We start from the raw sequence: 16,018 nt of genomic DNA, 5'->3' as shown, positions 1-16,018 counted from the left end.
GTTTAATTCTGTTTAGAGGCTATGTACAGAAGTATTTTTGAAAAACAACACTTTTGGAACACCGTTGTCAACCAAACCTTTCTGGGGAAGAATGAGTTGGGGAAACATCACGGTTCTTCATATTAATAGAAACAAAGAGGTCTGAGCAAGAAGAAAGGACATTGCCTGAGAGGTAGGGGGATGCCTGTATATGTAGTTACAAATCAGATATGCCAGTGTAACAGATGCTTAAAAGCTGCTTTACTGAGGAACACTGAGGCTCCTTACTTGGATTAGTAATTAACCAAAGGCAGGGTGAAAGCTGGGCACCCCAGCTTCTATTGGCATCCGTGCTCTGAGCCATTCTCTCCTGGGCCACTTGGTAATCTAGGAAATTTACAAGACTGATAACAATGCATGCTTTTCCTGATACTGGAACCCAAGGTGAACATTTCTCTTTACATGTAAACCAGGTAATCTCCCCCCATCCTCACCCCTTATTGTTCACTGACCAAGAGGAAGGACACACAAGGACAGGGATGTGGCACCTGGGAAGTTGTAACTGAAAGATAAGAATCCAGACCAATACCTGGTCTGGAACATGTGTTTCACCACATACTCTTGAGACTGAGTTCCTGAGCTCCCTTTAAATACTATATATTTTCTTTCAAAATACCATGTGAGAATTTTGAGGCAGTAGCCCCGAGAATCCTCATTTTACCTGGAAACAATTAATAAAACTTTATTTCTTCTCCCACAAAACCTTGCTTGCTCAGATTGTTTGTGAATCGGACTGAATTCCTAGTAACCCAAGGGACCTTGTGGGAACCAGCAACCGCAAGAAACCCTTAGACCAAGTAGGACCCAGACACAGTTCCACCTTTGTGAGGTTAAGAAAGGAAGAAGACTCACAGCCCATCTTCCAAGGCTCTTCCCCAATTCTCCCTCAATTCTGTCTGATAGTGAAGCCTGACACCAGAGCACATCTGTTTGCACAGCTGTCTTCACAGTAAAAATGCTAATTGTGAATTTGTAAACTCCTGGCTTTTCTCAAAATTTGATAAGTTGCTTATCACCCATTTTTTAAAAAAAAATTTATTGTGAAAATACTGTACAGAGGGGTTACAGTTACATGAGCAAGGTCCATTTCCCATCAGCATTGTTACCTCTTCTATTTTTCCCCTACCATCCCTTCCCTCTCCACCTCCCCAACTTCTCCCTCCCCTCTCCTGCCCCCACCCCCCATGAAGTTGTAAAATTTGTTTTTAACATAGTGTCTTGTACATCTCATTGTTACAATGGGTCATCCTGTATCCTTATTTCGGCATTTTGTTATTTCCCTTTCCCTCCCCAAATTAGAAAAATGTATATACAAGATGCAGGAGAACGGAATCAAATACAGTGACAACAGGGGTTATACCATGAGGGAAGAACATACAAAAGAAACAAAAAAAAATCACATGGTACCTTATAAAAATCGCCTGGTACCTTACAAACAATAGCAAGAAAGCAAAAAACACTTGTGTCCCTATCTTGGAGTTAATTTCACTTAATATCACCTTACTGGCCACATGTACATAGCTTTTGACCTTTTCTGCTTGTCCCAGACATATACTAGCTATTGCAAATAAGGGAAACCATAGGACCTATATTTCTTTGGGCCTGGCTTACTTCACTTAATATAATTTTTTCCAAGTCTTTCCATGTCCTAACAAGTGGGGTGATGTCAATCTTTCTGATGGAGGAATAGAATTCCATTGTGTATATATACCACATTTTCTTGATCCATTCATCTACTGAGGGGCATCTGGGTTGGTTTTTTAATTTTGTCTGTCATGGAGCCTGAACTTTGGGCCTGGGCACTGTCCTTCAGCTCTTCAGCTCAAGGCTAGCATTCTATCACTTGAACCACAGCGCCACTTCCGTTTTATTCTGGTTATGTGGTGCTGAGGAATGGAACCCAGGGTCTCATGCATGCAAGGCAAGCACTCTACCACTGAGCCACCTTCCCAGCCCTCTATTCAATTTTCTTAGCCCAAGATTTTTCAAAGCATTGTCTTGGTGATTGGAAAGTAGTTTTGGTGTTTGTTTGTTTTTTATTTTGGAAGTGCTGAGAATCAACCTCCGAGCCTTGTGCATGGTAGGCAAGTGATATATCACTGAGGTACATCCCTAGTCTTTGATTTTTTTTTTAGTTAGGGTTTCGCTCTATGCCCAGACTAACCTGAAACTCATGACCCTTCTGCCTCTTCCTCCTGAGTGCTGGGATTACAGGTAGAATCACCTCACCTATATGGCCAGTGTATGCCTTTAAAAAATAAAAACTTTCATTTTTTTAACAAGGAAGAGTATAACCAAAAATTGAGTTCATTCTTGATTTCTGCAAAGGAAAGATAAACTGAACACTGTTACACATCAACCTTAACTATAGTTCACATGTCTATAAACATTCACTTTCAAATTATAGAGGTCATTCCTTTACTTTGAGTCAGAAAAATACGCTATACATATTGTACATACTTTATGTCTGGGGATTCCTGGGGAAAATAAGACATATAATGTAGGAGTAACATGTTCACAGTGATCATACAAAGCTAGAGGATAACTCCTTGGAAAAACAGCAATCAAAACCTACAGAATCTCACCCTAAGAGTAGGCAATATCATCCTAAGAATAGCTGTTGGTGTTTGTGAAGGTTTGTAAACACAGGAATGCAGAGCTGGCCTTTTCCCAGTCGTCAGAGCCAGCCAAAACCTTCCAGGACCCTAAGCAATGTCAGCAGCCAAAGCTGTACTTCCCTTTGCAGCAGCCATGCCAACTTGCAAAGACAGGGCACCTTCAGAAAGAGAGGCCAAGAAAAGGCCTGCCAGTTTGCAAGGAACTAGCCAAAAGAATGTCGGCTCCACTGCTGGAGAAATTGGCCTGTTGCGAGCGATACAGCTATGTCTGCTTTTGTTTTCCTTTCTCCATAAGGAAAGTGAACACTCAACTTCAAGTTATGTGGCCAGCATTCCATTTATTTTAAAGTAGTTAACACAAACTTTCCGTGGTCTATACTGCTTAGAAAACCAAGGAAACAATTTTAAAAAATAGACTGCCTACAATCTGAATTCTTCAAAGCCTAGAAATCACTTGTTGATCTGATATTTCAGGCCAATGTGGAGATCTTTGTAGCTCTTGAGAAATATACTGAATGATTCTGATCACCTTACTGATTCAGCTGGATTCAATGTAGCATGAAATAAATTGCTTTCTCTGGGAAAAAAATTCCAGAGCAACAGGAAGCCCATCTACTTAGCCAAGAACACGGAGTATTTTGCCTTGTCCTATAATTCTTTCCTTTGGAGAAAAACAAAACAAAACACTTTTCTTCCTTCACCTAATACTACTTGAGGTACACTTACATTTCGTTTTCCTTTCGGTTAATTTATTTTGAAAACTTCTATTCTTCTCACTCTCCAACTCAGTCTTTGGTTTTCCACCATTCTTTTACAGCTCTCTTTCTGAACATGTCAGTTGCTGGGCACCAACAGCTCCCAACTGTAATCCTAGCTACTTAGGAGGCTGAGATCTGAGGATCGTGGTTTGAATCTATCCCAGGCAGGAAAGTCTCTGACATTGATTTGCCATTAACCACCCAAAAGCAGAAAGTAGAGGCCAAGCCCTGAGTTCAAGCCCCAGTACTAAGACACATACACACACACACACACACACACACACACACACACACACACACACACAGATGCCATTGATCTACCGCCCTTTAAAGAACTCAGTGTCGCATGGCCCCCTAAGAACCACCTCCTCTCCTTCTCTCTGGGCTCAGTCCAATGTGTTCTCACATCAACTTTTGTGATGAATTCTCTTTGGTGTCTTTTGTTGAGACTTGAGTCCCATATTCGGTTCATATAGTCCCATGAACCACACATACTTATTGCCACTTACAGCCCTACCATATGGTTCTGATCTCTACTCTCTCATCTCTATAGTGTGCTTCTTCCTGTACTATTTCATCCAGGTTCAAGGCATTCGTTATCAACACTGTTCATCACTTCCTTTCTTAACCACTGCTTTACCACATATTCTTATCAGTTCTTCCCTGGATGGTTAGAATACTTGCCTAATCTTCCTAGCTAACATTCATCCTATAAAAACCCTTATTTCTCCTTTCACGTTCCTTCCCCTTTTTCCCTTCCTTTATTTCTCTCACATGTATTATAAAATACTTATGCTCAACATTTCCCCAAATGTAAGCTGAATTTAGTGGTGAATTTCTGTAATCCTAACACTCATGAAGCAGGGACAGGACAAGTACAAGTTAGAGGTCAGCTTAAAGTACACTGTGAGACCCTGACTTTTGACAAATAATGTCTCAAATTTATAAAAGCAAAAAGAAGAAGGAAATCACTGATGACTTGACATGCAGAGCCAACTGTTTTCCTTCCATGGGCTTTCTGCCAGGTTCCTATAAAATGAACCTTTCAACCTTCAAAATCAGATAAGTCCTGTTCACTGCTCCAGGACTTCCAAAAGCCAACAAAATATTGATAAGAAACCTGACATAGATGCCCACCAAAAAGAAACAGTAAATCAATCTGCATGTGGAAGTCACAAGAAACCCTAAATAAAGTATGAATACATATGATACAAAAATTAAAATAAGGAAGAAAGGCATAAGAAGAATTCAATAGTAAGAATGTTACTGAGTGAACTAGCACTCAAATAGGACATAGAATCTGTGATTGTGTGTGAGTGTGAGTGTGTGTGAGTGTGTGTGTGTGTGTGTGTGTGTGTGTTACTGGGGATTGAACTCAAGTGTCACACATGCTAAGAAAGCCCCCCAGTACTTGAACTATCCATCAGCCTTTGGTTTGTACTTTGGTATTTTTGTTGTTGTTGTATTTTGCCAGTCCTGGGGCTTGAATTCCGAGCTTAGGCACTGTTCCTGAGCCTCTTTGTGCTCAAGGTTAGTGCTCTACCACTTGAGTCACAGCACCACTTCTATCTTCTTGTTAGAAGGTTATTGGACAAAAAAGGCTCACAGACTCTTTTGCCCAGTCTGTCTTTGAACCACAATCCTCAGAGCTCATCCTCCTGAGTAACTAGGATTACAGGCATAAGCCACAAACTCCCGACTTGGACTTTGCTTTTTTGAGATAAGATCTTGCTAACGTTGTTAATGGTAGCCTTAAATTTGTTATCCTTCTGTCTACTCCTACCAAGAATTGGAATTAAAAGTGGTCACTACTACAGCTGGCTAAGACAAGGAAAAAAACCTCTAATCCTTGTTCCAGAATATGCTTGAGGATTTTTCATAAATTACGTCCCTACTTGAGATAAAATCTGAGAAAATCTGGACCGCTGTAGTGGGGCTCGAACTCAAGGCTTTATGCTCTCCTTAGCTTGGTTGGCTGGTACTCTACCATTTAAAATATGCCTCAAGCCTACCTTTGTGCTGCTTATTCTACAGAATGGAGTCTTACAGATTTTTCTACTGTGGTTGGCCTCAAATCTCAATCCTCTGTACCTCAGATCCTCTTATGACTCAGTACATATTACCAGCAATAGGAAGCTATTTACACCTGAAAACCTTACGACATGCTTTTAAGGTGTCTCATCAATTTTTAGGGGCTAGGCTTAAAGGTGTGGCCTACTGACACCCAGCTGAGTAATACTTTCTTGACATGATATTGATATTCATTATGCTTAAGTGAAAAATGGGAAAACTTTCCACGGATATCAGGAACAACAAAAGAAATTCTAGTTCCCCATGGCTCACAAACTACAAAAATAAAAAAAAAAAAAAAAACAGATGAAGGCGATGGATAGGGAAAAGGAAAGAACTAAGCACAGATAGGGTCTCCTCTGGAATCTAGCTTCAGCCTGGTTTATGGGAGCTCTTGATCAGGGTTTGCACCACAGACTTTATCTCCTGTTGAGGCAAAGGGAGCTGCTCCACCCTACACTGGAGGAAATGGCTCCATCCTGCTATGAGCGGGACTCTGAAATGGGCACGTATTTCATCATATGAGTAGCCAACACTCACTATAGCTGGTTCACTCATTTATAAAAGAACTAGCAGATGATCGATTGACTTAGTAACGAAAGTTACCAAGATTCTCACTGTGCTGCCTGCAGCTGCAATGAACAACACTTGATATTTTCCATGTATGCCTTCTCTAACCATCATGCTAGGTCTTTCCTGAAGTAACCTTTCTATCTTGTAGAATGAACCATGGCCTACACAGCCATCCCATATACCTAGTCCAAACCTTTCTTTATCCTAATTTAAAGTTTTTAACTTTGGTTTCCCATGAGAGTTTGCACTTTACTGTGTGTACTATTTTTATATACATTTAGTCACATGTCACTGCCCAAACACACAGACATTGCACTTATTTTTTTCCTCTCATCCCAAGATAGAAGCCATTCATCCTATTGTTCCATTTGTAACAAATAAGTAGGGGCATCTGCTTCCCTGAAGTCTATATATGCCTTTGGTATGAAAATGGTTTTAAGTCATCTTTTTTTTCATCCCTTAGTACCTAGCAGAAAGTCAATGAACCCCAAGATAAGGACTCAAGTGGTTTTTCTTTCTTGCTATTGTTTCTAACATATTTATAAGGTGATTTCTTTGTTATTTTGTATGTCCCTCCCCAACGGTATAACCCCTGTTTTCACTGTATTTGATGTTGGCCCGCATAATTTGGGAGGGGAAGGGAAAAAACAAATTGTTTAAATAGGGTACAGATGGACCCATTGCAACAATGAGATGTACAAGATGTTATGTAAAAAAACGAACTTTACAACTTTAAGGGGGAGTGGGAGGTCAGGGATAGTAATGGGAAGCAAAGGCAGAGTCCACAAAGCTTGATAAGAAATGTACTCATTATCTTGCTCATGTAATTATAACCCCTCTGTATGGTATTTTCACAATAAAAAACTTAAAAAAATAAAAAAATGTTCATTGAATTGAGTCGAATCAAGTATAATATAGAAAAAAGTCAAAAAGTCAGAAAAGGCAAGATTTTGTTTTTAGCTGGCCCATCTGGCATGGAATTAAAAGACGAAGTTCTTACTTAGTAGCTTTCTTTTTATTCTCTTCTTCTTTCAAGATTGTAGCCCCTCTTCCATTAAGCATTTTATTCATTCTGTTCTAGATAATTTTAAGTATGCACAAGTATCACAGTTCAATTAACTACTTTCTGTTATAATTTAGTTTTTTATTATTTTTTTAGCAGTGATGGTGGAGGAATCAAAAGTTTCATAGTCTATTTAAGAGTTTCACATCATTTTTTGCTCAGTGTGTTGAAGTCATCTGTGTCTTTGAACATTTGTTTGATAAGCATTGTCTTTTCAAGTACTTCCTATGTGAAGTAATTGACATTGGCTTTTGAAATGGGTCTAAAACTTGACCGCTTTATGTAAAAACTGGTCACATTTTTTTTTTGTTATTTTTTTGTTATTTTTTTTTATTGTAAAGCTACTATACAGAGGGTTACAGTTACATGAGTGAGGTTATGAGTACACTTCCTCTTGAACATTGTTACCCCCTCCATTGTTTTCCCCCTACCATCCCCTCTCTCCCTCCCTTCCCCGAGGTTCTTTTTTTTTTTTTTTTTGATTGTGATTAAATGATTACATAATTTCAAAGTCACAAGTTCATTCTAACTTCCCTGGAGCAAATTGTCTACCACAGTCTGTAATATATAACAGTGTTCACATGTTATATACCATATTTGTGATCAGCAGCATGGGGATATTTAGTAGTGGTTCAACCAGATGAGCGGGAGTTCTTTGTTTCTTAAGTCCTGTTAGTTTTGTCGTATCACCTAACCTTTTGGATTTAGCATCCAGTTATCAGGGAGACCATGTACCGTTTGTCTCTTCGTTCTTGGCTTACCTCGCTCAACATGATTCCTTCTAGCTCCATCCATTTCCCTGCAAATGCCATTATTTTGTCATTTCTAATGGCTGCATAATATTCCATTGTGTATAGATACCACAATTTTTGGATCCATTCATCTGTGGTGGGGCACCTAGGTTGTTTCCATATCCTAGCTATTGCGAACAGTGCTGCAATAAACATGGAGGTGCACGTGTCCTTGTATATTGGTTCCTGTTGTTCAGGGTAGATGCCTAGAAGTGGTATGACTGGGTCGTAAGGGAGGTCAATCTTTAGCTTTCTAGGGACCCTCCAGACTGCTTTCCAAAGTGGTTGTATAAGTGTACATTCCCACCAGCAGTGTAATAGGGTTCCTCTTTCTCCACATCCCCTCCAGCATTTGTCGTTGGCTGATTTGTGGATGTGGGACATTCTGACTGGGGTAAGGTGGTATCTCAGGGTTGTCTTTATTTGCATTTCCTTCACCACCAGGGATGATGAACATTTCCTCATGTAAAACTGGTCACATTTATCAAAGAACTAGTTGATGCCATGGTTCTCAACATGCTCAATCTGTACTGGTAATTCAGAGACTAAGATATAATCAAGTTTTATATCTGCTTAAAAATTGTTTAATCATTTTCAAGGCCCATATGTCAAAATGTAGACCTCTCAATGTGATTTACAAGGCTTTCTGTGACTGTTTCTGTTTTAGCACACATTATGCCAGAAATAGGAAATACTTATACCTGATAAACCCACTATATGCTCTTAATGCATCTCACTGATTCTTTAAAATACTCTTCTTTGGAACAATAAAAGAAAAACAGACACCAAGATAAAGGAACAGAATAGGAGACCCAGAAATAAATCCACACAGATACAACCATTTGATCTTTGACAAAGGAGCCTTCAACACACATTGAAGAAAAGACAGCTTCTTCAACCAATAGCACTGGGAAAATTGAATCTTCATATGCAAAACACTAAAAATAGATTGTCATTTCTCACCCTGTACTAGTATCAATTCAAAATAAAGCAAGGATCTTAATATAAGACTTGAAACTTCAAAAAGAATAAGGAAAACTCTAACACACATTGGCATAGGTAGAAACTTCAGGAGGTAGAATTTCAATAGCTCCACAAATAGGAAGAACTTCCATGGGATTGCATCAAACTAAAAAGCATCTGTACAGGAAGTAGTAACTAGACTGATGAGACATTCTACAGATTGGGAGAATGTCTTCATTAGCTGAACATCTGACAAGGAAGAAATAACCAGAATATAGAGAGCTAAACTAAAAGCAACATCTCATGGAGCAAATGGGCAAATAAACTGAATAGAAACTTCTTGAAATAAGAAGTACAAAGAGCCAATAAATAGATGAATAAGTGCCAAGCATCACTGACAAAAAAAAAAACAAAGGAAATTAAAAGGAAAACAAAACTGAGTTTGCATTTAACTCCAATTAGAATGGTTATCATCATAAATGCAAACAATAAATGCTGACAAAGGTTTAAAAAAGAAAGAGAATCTTTACACACTTTGAGTGATAGTGTAAACTAGTCAGACCACTATGGGAACTGCTACAGAGGTTCCATAAAATACTAAAAATAGGACTACCATATAGTAATACAACTCTTGGTGAAGGAATTTAAGTCAGAACATAATAAAGTCACCTGAACATTGATGTTCATTGTAGAACTATTCACAATAGCCAAGCTATGCAAAAAAATCTAGATGCCTTACAACTGATAAATGGGTCAAGAAAATATGGTACATCTACACAATTCTTTTTTATTCAACCATTAAAAAAAGAATGAAATTATGCCATTGTCAGGGAAATGAATGGGGGCCATTATATTAAGTTAGGTAAGCCAGGTTCAGAAGGACAAAGTCACATGTCTTCTGTCATATATAATGTGGATGCTAGACCTTAAAGATAAACACATACACATGAGTATGTGTGTAAACCATGTTTGTAATTGTGGGGGTGAGCAAGGGGAATAGAATGGACAGGAAGAAAAGAATGTCAGAGGATGTGCAACACAGAAATACATTGCACCTATGGATGAAGATGGAAAAAACAAAACTCACCAGAAGCTGTTATGGGGTGGTGATGGGGAAATGGAGAGTAGGCTAAAAGGTCAGTTTTATGTAAGTACAGTATATGCATGTGTAAACTATCATGCTGAAGCCCCTTTCAAACAATGAACGCGTACCTGAATGAAAACTAAGTATTAGGAAGTGAAACATCCTAATGATGAGTGAGAGCAGGTAGAAGGGGAGAGGATGGGATGAGAAAAGGGGAATATTGTCAAAATACTTTATATACATGTGCAAAATGGAACAACAAAGTTTATTGAGATTGATTTGGAAAAACAGAGGATGTGATCAAAGGTTGAGTCTGACCAATGTACAGTATCTCCATATAGCAACATGTCAAAAGAAACCCCTTTGTGCCACTAATTGATGCTACATTAATAAAACCTCCCAAATCTTGTGAATTACACCAGATCATTCATAGCTCATCCCACTGCCTGATTAACTGCTTTAAGTCTTAGACTAGTGAATCTTCCTCTGTGCACACCCCAGAATGTGTTGGTGTCCCCTACTTCTTTCATTTAGGCATCTGAAGTGCCCTCTACTTAGGCTAAATGCTTGTTTCCTAATCCATATTTGAATACAGCTCCCTTACCCTGTATGACACTTCTTCCCTAGTCTGTTCAACTGTTTTCATGTCGTATTTGTCACTTTCACACAGGCTCAGGGACTTACTTGGTGGTAACTGCTGACTAGGGTGGAGTGGCTGGTGTCAAATTAGCACTATTCACATAATCACCTGATATTGGACAGTTGGCTGCACAGGACCCTGAGAGAAGGGTCATTTCTAGGGGAGCCCCACACTGGCCTTCTCTGTCTGCCTTCCTGAAGAGGCTTCTCAAACACAGGGGTGAGGGGCTAGCAGAGTACAGTGGCCTAGAGCACTGAAGAGAGGTTAGACTTTGAAGCTGCCAAGGAGACTGACAGGGTACTGGAGAGGAGAGGGATTCACAGATGAGGAGGTACTGAAAAGTTCTCAGAGGTTCCCCTTGATCATCAATTGACTTCTGATCTGTGCGTGTGAAATCACGCTCCACAAAACCTAGAAGAACACAATTCTCACCAGAGAACAGCGAGCAGCTGAACAGAGTCTCTAAAGACCTGGGGTCACTCACAATCTGACCAGCCAGTGGCTGGAGAGAAAAACATCTAGCTGGTTGCTATACATGCCAACAGGGCTACAGAAAGAGAGAAGAGAAGAAAACAGAGAAATTTATTTGAAGAAATGCTGCTCAAATTTTTCCCATTTTGAAGAATGAGGAAAAAAAGCTACCAATCTGAAAAACTCAATTAGCTGTAGTTCAATTAATTCGAGCTCACTAATTTTTGTGGAATAGGGCTTGAACTCAGGGCCTTTCACTGGGCTCAAGGCTGGAACTCTACCACTTGAGCCACACTCCCACTTACAGATTTTTGCGAGATAACAGGAGATAAGAGACTTAGATTTGTCTGCCCAGACTGGCTTCAAACCAAGAGTAGCTAGGATTATAGGCATCAACCGCCAGCACTCAGCATATAATACCGTTTTTTTAAGAAGGAAAAAGGGCTACAGCTAGACACTTTATAATCCAATGTTAGGACCAAAGTAAAAGAAAAAATTCTGAAGACGCCAGAAATAAGAGGGGAAGACACAATACTACAAACAGGAGCAATGGCAGGAACTACCTGTGTGGCTTCTCACCAGAAACAATTCGAGCCACAGACAACGCTGTGACATCTGCAGTGTGCTGAGGAGAAAATGCTGCCAGCCAACAATGCTAGATCCTGCAAAAATATCATTCAAAACTGAAGGCAAACTAAAAATATTGCAAGATGAACAGATGCTCAGAGAATTTACCACCATTGGATTTGCTCTACAAGATACATTAAAGGAAGATCTTCGAACTGCAGGAAATGATGTCGGCAAATCTACGTGAAGGAATGTAGAGTGCTGGAAATGGAAAAAGGAGAGAACCATCTGCAACACAAAATAAGGAGGTAGCCCTGTGGATAAGCAAAGTCCAGGAGGATGGGAAAGGCATTGTACTTGAAGAAAGAGAACCGATTGTGAGATGGGGCAGGGAAAGAAATAGATGCACCTAGAATTTCTGTTAATGGTAAAACAAAGAAAGACGCACATGTGCCCAGCATACTCTACAAGCGTCTGGAAAGCTAGCAAACTAGACCAAAGCAATCAAATGAATAAGCAGCCTTTGACTCTATAACTCATGATCAAAAACTTAGAAAGCCTGAGCCCGTATCGGTAGAAAAAAATGAATAAATGTATTCATTATCAAGACCTGGGTGTTTGCTTAGCTCCAAAATACTTGGGTGCTTACAGAGTAGATAAGCCTGGTAGACCACCATGACTAAGTGGCAGGAATAGGAAATGGACAGATTCAAATTGTACTGGAACTAATGTCATACAATGGTGAAAACAGGCCATGGTCTCTGTGGTATTCTTGCTAAAGAATTTTGGAAGGTAAATTTGGAGGAAAATTTTGAGACATAACTGGTCTTTATGTGTGTCAAAGTCATGGAAATCAAGAAAGGCTGAAGAACTGTGATGTGAATGTTTTCCTTTTCTTTTCTCTCCCTTCCTTCCTTCCTTCCTTCCTTCCTTCCTTCCTTCCTTCCTTCCTTCCTTCCTTCTTTTCTTTTCTTTCCTTTCTTTTTTTTTTTTGCAGGTCTAGGGTTTGAACTCACAGATTCCCACACATTCAGCTTGCTTACTTCCCTAAGGATCTATCACTTAAGCCAAGCAGTCAACCTGGCTTTTTACTGGTTAATTGGAGATGGAACCTAGCGAACTTCGTTGCTGGAGATGGCCTCAAACCATAGTCTTCCAGATTACGTCTCCTGAGCAGCTAGGATTATAGGCTTGAGCCAGTGGTACCCTGCTCAAAGCGGACAATCTGTACTTTAGAAGACAGGTAATATCCAGACAACTGACAAAACTTGACTGAGGTGTGAAAATTCGGTAGCACTAATAAATCAATGTTAATTTTCTCTGTTGAGTGATGGTATTGTAAATATGAAAAGTAGTGTGTCCTGATTTATAGGAAATGAGGACCAGTAAGAAGTACAACTGGACTAAACATTCCAATCGAAAGACAGACTAGCCAGCCTTGGTAGCACACATCTGTAATCTCAGCACTCAGGAGACCAGAGCAGAAAGATACAATTTTGAGGCCAACCATCCTGAGATACCTAGTAAGATCCTGCCTCAAAAAGAAAAAAAAATGGATCCGTTTTGTCATGCCAGAAAAAAGCAAAAGCTTCATCTACATTCTATTTATAAGAAATATTTAATGCCATATATGTAAAATAATTATAAATGTATACATCAAGAAGATTCATTGAAAAATGTCATATTCCTTCTCTTGCTCAGGTTGGGTGTAAGCCATTCTATCATTCTATTCATGGTTTTGATGCTCTCTCTCTCTTAAGTTCCTGAAAGCCTAAAATGTGGCTGGCACATAGCAGCTGCTTTAAAAAAAAGAAGTATTTTGCTAAACACTGGTGGCTCATATCTATAATCCTAGCTTCTCTGAGATCCAGAGGATCATGGTTTGAAGCCAGTCCCATCAGGAAAGGCCATGAGACTTCATCTCCCAAAAGCAAGGGAGGAGGCATGGCCCAAGTGGTAGAGTGCCAGCAGAACACGCAAGCTGAATGATGATGAGGTCCTGAGTTCAAACTCCAGTAGTGCCAAAATACTTGTCACATAAAAGATTAATGTCCCTTTTGGTCTATAACTGTTGGAAGACATATCTGTTTCTCCTGCATCATTGTTCTCCACTGGAGTACAGAATAGAAAACCCAGTAAAACTGTCAGCACAATAAATAAAAGCCTTAAGTTACTTGCATTGCCATTATTAAACAAGGCTAAATTTGCATTATGTTCCTTCCCATTATTGTAAAATAATGAAAACTAATCAAAGATGGAAGCAAAATTAGGACACAATTTATTTAAAGTTGCATGGCTACTCAACCATAGAAACATACATTTACTAAGTTATCTATTATCTGTTCTCAGCTTTATCAAAAGAAAAAAGAAAAAGGAACTATAAATGGAAACATTTGAGCAGGGTTTTTATTTCTACTGGAGTAGATATCCCAGTATTGATTACCAGATGGTCATGATAATCACCGTGAAACTTCATTACCGCCAAAAATGCTGGGCCCAGCAAAAACCTCACTTACAGTGGTTTTGGGTTACTTTAAAGATATACTGATAACATGAATTAAAATATCTTCTCAAGGAAATACTGCCCTGATTTTATTCTTGCTGGTATTTCCAGGCATGAGAAAAAAAGAATCTGCAATCCAATACAGATTAAATTAATTTTTCCATTGAAATATATTTTTTAAAAAACTACAATGGGAGATAATCTGAATTTCTTTTTTCAAAATATCTTTAGCTCTATTGTGACTTCAAAGCTCTTATTTACCTTGAAAATGGCCAACCTGCAGTCATAGTTATGAATCCTGTTTGTCTTAAAACAATGTTCTATCACAGAGATTAATACTTGTAATTTGTAAGGAGACACATACTAAAAAGTACACACATTATGATCGTGTCATAGAATAATTACAAAATGAATACACAAAGGTACCTAGGATCTATGTCAAAAAGTAAAGCATTATCAGTACCCTAAAAGTGTTTGCCCTCCCAAAACCACTCTAGCTTCCTTTCCTCCAAAAATTCTTCTTCTTCTGATCCCTAGCATGATAGATAAATAGGTCTTGCCTGCCTTTACAGTTCATATTTATAGGATCTTACTACTACTGTAATTTTTATACCTGGCTTTCTTTGCTCAATATTGTGTTTTACATAATACATTAGCTTCCCTAAACTGAATTATATTTTGTATGATAAAATATAATTGAAGATTACTCTTGAGCTCATTTTTTATGAATAATGGAAATTTTAGCAAAAATAAAAGTGCACCAATTATTACAAAGTCACAAAACTAGCTGGAAATAGCAAGAGTTGCTAAAGCTGATGTTTAACATAGTTGAAAGCATTCAAATTACTATTCAGCCAAGTGATCTGAGAGTTCATTGTCCTTTGTAAATCATTCCATCTAGAAATTACTGTAGACAGAGAAAATGATTATTTTCCGAGGCGCTGTGTATCTCTTTGCTATTTGCCGTGAGATTTCAAGTGAGCTGTTTGTAGAAAAGCAGTGCATCTGTGTGTTACTGAGCAACATATTCACTCATTGGTCCTCCCTTTCATTAGGCTGTCACCAATACTATGGAGTTTTACAGATTACAGGTTTTGCTTAAGGCTACCAACAGCTCCCTAACCTAGTAATTGGATAGACAGATTTGGCTCCCTCAGCAAGTCTGTACTTTATGCAAAAACCACCCTGAATTGAAATACAGTTCCTGACCAGGTTAAGATAAATAGAGAAAACAAAGAAAGAACATACAAAAGGATGAAAGAGAGAGGGGGAGAGAGAGGAGAGGAAAAAGAGGGGGGGAGAAAGAAAGGAAGAAAGGAAGGAAGGAAGGAGGAAGGAAGAAGGAAAGAAAGAAAGAAAAAAAGAAAGAAAGGAAGGAAGGAAAGAAAGAAGGAAAGAAAGAAAGAAAGAAAGGAAGGAAGGAAGGAAGGAAGGAAAGAAAGAGAGAGAGAAAGGAGAAAAATGAAAGAGAAAGAGAAAGAGAAGGAAGAGATAAGGGGAGAGAAGAAGAGAGAAGGAAAGGGGAGGAGAAGAGAGGGGAGGGGAGAAGAAAGGAGAGGAGAGGAGAGAAGGGGACTGGAAGGGAGAGGAAAGGAATGGAAGGAAGAAGAGAATAGAGGAGAGAAGGGGAGAGAAAGGGGAGAGGAGAAAAGAAGAGGATTATTTTTGGTCCCTTTTCTATGTCTCCATTCATTGAACTTCATAGCTTATGGATACATATGTATCATTGAGCCTTAAAAATGATCACCTGAAGTAATAACATTGTTAAAAAAAAAACAATTTCTAAATGGCAAATTTCAAACTGTTGGCTTAATTAAAACTTGCAGTTTCTTAACTCTCTATAACCAGTTGCACATTTTGTAAGCTTTCCACACCAGG

The sequence above is a fragment of the Dipodomys spectabilis genome, unplaced genomic scaffold, assembly GCF_019054845.1.
Source record: "Dipodomys spectabilis isolate Male_0828 unplaced genomic scaffold, ASM1905484v1 ptg000054l, whole genome shotgun sequence".
NCBI classification, from domain to species: Eukaryota; Metazoa; Chordata; class Mammalia; order Rodentia; family Heteromyidae; genus Dipodomys; species Dipodomys spectabilis.
The sequence above is the reverse complement of the archived record's forward strand: the minus strand, read 5'-3'. Positions refer to the sequence as shown.